The following is a 2,332-nucleotide window of genomic DNA, read 5'->3' as shown; positions in this document are numbered from 1 at the left end:
AAGAAGAAAAAGAAGAAAAAAAGAAAAAATCGCGTTGAGAATTATGTAGATTTTAAAATGCTTTTTTAGATTTTAAAATGCTTTTTATACATTTTCTGTGGATCGGAAAAAAAAAAAAGATAAACAACCTTCTGATAATCTGTTCAAAAGAAATTGTGGTGTCTTGTAATCTCGCTTGCCTTAATTTATACGTTCGCGTAGCTGGAGGCTCGTTCTGTGCTCGTTTCCCTGTAGCGGGGCTGCGTGTAGAAGCGCTGGGTGTGGGGACGGGGAACCAGCGCGGGGCGCGAGCGTCGCCTTCCCGGCCCCCCCGGCCCGCAGGGGCAACGGAGGGGATTTTTTTTTTCTTTTTTTTTTGTTTTGTTTTTTTTCCTTCGTTTTCCCAGGCTCTGGGGGCAGGGGATGGGCGCGAGCCGGTTGTTCGCACCGTGCTGCGAACAGACGGCGGCGGCGTGGGAAGGCCGGGGGTGGGGGGCAGCTCCTGCCGCCCAGCTCTGCCCCCCTGCCAGCTCCCTCCCGCCCCCCCAAACCCAGCAGTGTTAGTGCTGCAACCACGAGGGCTTCATGCGGGACCGTCGTTTTCTCCCTCCCCAGCCCCCGGCCTTCCTCTCTACCCTGCATCTTTAGTTATTTAATTTTGTTTTCCCCAAGGCACGCTTACTTAACAGTTTCACTTGAGTTTCTCGGTTATCGGGTTGGCCGTGCTAAAAATACACATGAGCAGGAAGTGAGGGTGTGCTAAAGCGGCACCAAAATTATCCCCCCCCCCCACCCAGCAACCCCCGCAGTCCCCTCGGCGGCTCTGGGTGCCGGCGGCAAGTGCTGCACCTCCCTGCCGAGCCTCCGTCCGTCCGTCCGTCCATCCGCCTGCTGCCTGTTGTCCCCCAAGGAAAGAGGGGGGGAGGCAAAAGAGAGGCGACCGGGCTGGGGGAGGCCTCCGCCGGCCTCCCCCCGGCCAGCGCTCGCGGCCCCGGGGGGAACTGCATCCCTGCGTCGAGGAGCAGAGCGGAGGCGAGTCCGGCCGCGTGCCGCGCACCTGGCTCGGGCGCGTCGTTACGCGGTTTTGCCCCCTTCTCCCTCTTGCACTTTTTGCTTTTCTTGGTTTTTTTTTTGTTTTTTTGGTTTTTTTTGTTTTCAAACGTGCGCAGCGCCTGCGGCGTTCGGGGCGCTCCGGCGGAGCCCGGCGCCGTCCCGCTCTGCTCCGTCGCTTCCCGGCGAAGCCCGCGCAGGCGGCGGGAGCCGCGGCACCGTGCGGAGAGGGGATGGGGTGGGGGCCCTGCCGGAGCGCAGCCGCCGCGGCATCGCCCGGCTGCAGCATCCCGCCCGCCCACGCTGTCTCCAGCGACCCCCTTCCCATGCTTTTCCCGCTGTTTCCCATCCCAGCCTCCCTTTCAGATTGGTGGGGGGGGGGCAAACCTTCCAAATTCATTTTCCTCTTCCCGACTTTTAAGACCATCAYTGAATTTATCAAAATCCTCCACCACCATCACCCCCCCCCCGGCTCCCAGCTGGTTCTGGTTTGCCTCAGCTGCGCCGCGGGACCGTTGCGCTCTCGTAGCCGCTTGGCAAGCGGAGGCGAGAGGGGCTGGACGGAGCCTCCCCGGAGCAGCTGGAAACGCTTCCCGGCGCACTGCAGAACAGGACCTGCGAAGCCCCTGCGCCGTAACCCGGCCCTGGGCCCCATCCCACCTCCCTCCCACTCTTTTCCCAGGAATTAACGTGTCCCTCTCTCCCACCACCCCTGCCCCCCCCCCAAAAAAAAAAAAAAAGAAAAGAAAAAACACTCCCTGACAGGTCTCCTGGGAGGGATTTGCTCCATTGTGCTAAAAAAAGGGGGGGGGGATGTGTCACCCTTGGACGAGCATGGAAAAGGGGCTGTTAACAAACATGGGGTGGAGGGGGGATGTGGGGTGACCGGCTCTTTCCCGGCTGTTTTTCCATCCTCCATCCCGGCCCCGTGCGGGTGCCCCGGCCCGGCCCCGTGTCCTGGCTGTGCAAAGGCTGCCGGACTCCGGGGCGGGGGGGCTCTGCGCGTCAGCCCGCTCGGTATCGCCCGGGCGGCTCRTTTAGGGGAACACAGGATGCGCCACGGCGCTCGAAACCCGGCCTCGCCGCACGCCGGGGCCGGCGTGGGCGGCCACCTTCAGCCAGCGGCGCCGGCTTGCGAGAAACCTCCTCCTTCCCCGCGCGGGTGGCGGGCACCGCGGGCAAGGAGCCGCCTGCACCCACGCGGGGCAGGGATCCGGGCGGGAGGGCTGGAGCAACGCGCCGGAGAGCGCGGGCTGCGCGGGGATCCGGGCGGGAGGGCTGGAGCAACGCGCCGCAGAGCGCG

The sequence above is a fragment of the Rhea americana genome, unplaced genomic scaffold (assembly GCF_003343005.1).
Source record: "Rhea americana isolate MKP2758 unplaced genomic scaffold, rheAme1 scaffold_10, whole genome shotgun sequence".
NCBI classification, from domain to species: Eukaryota; Metazoa; Chordata; class Aves; order Rheiformes; family Rheidae; genus Rhea; species Rhea americana.
This window is presented reverse-complemented; position numbering follows the sequence as displayed.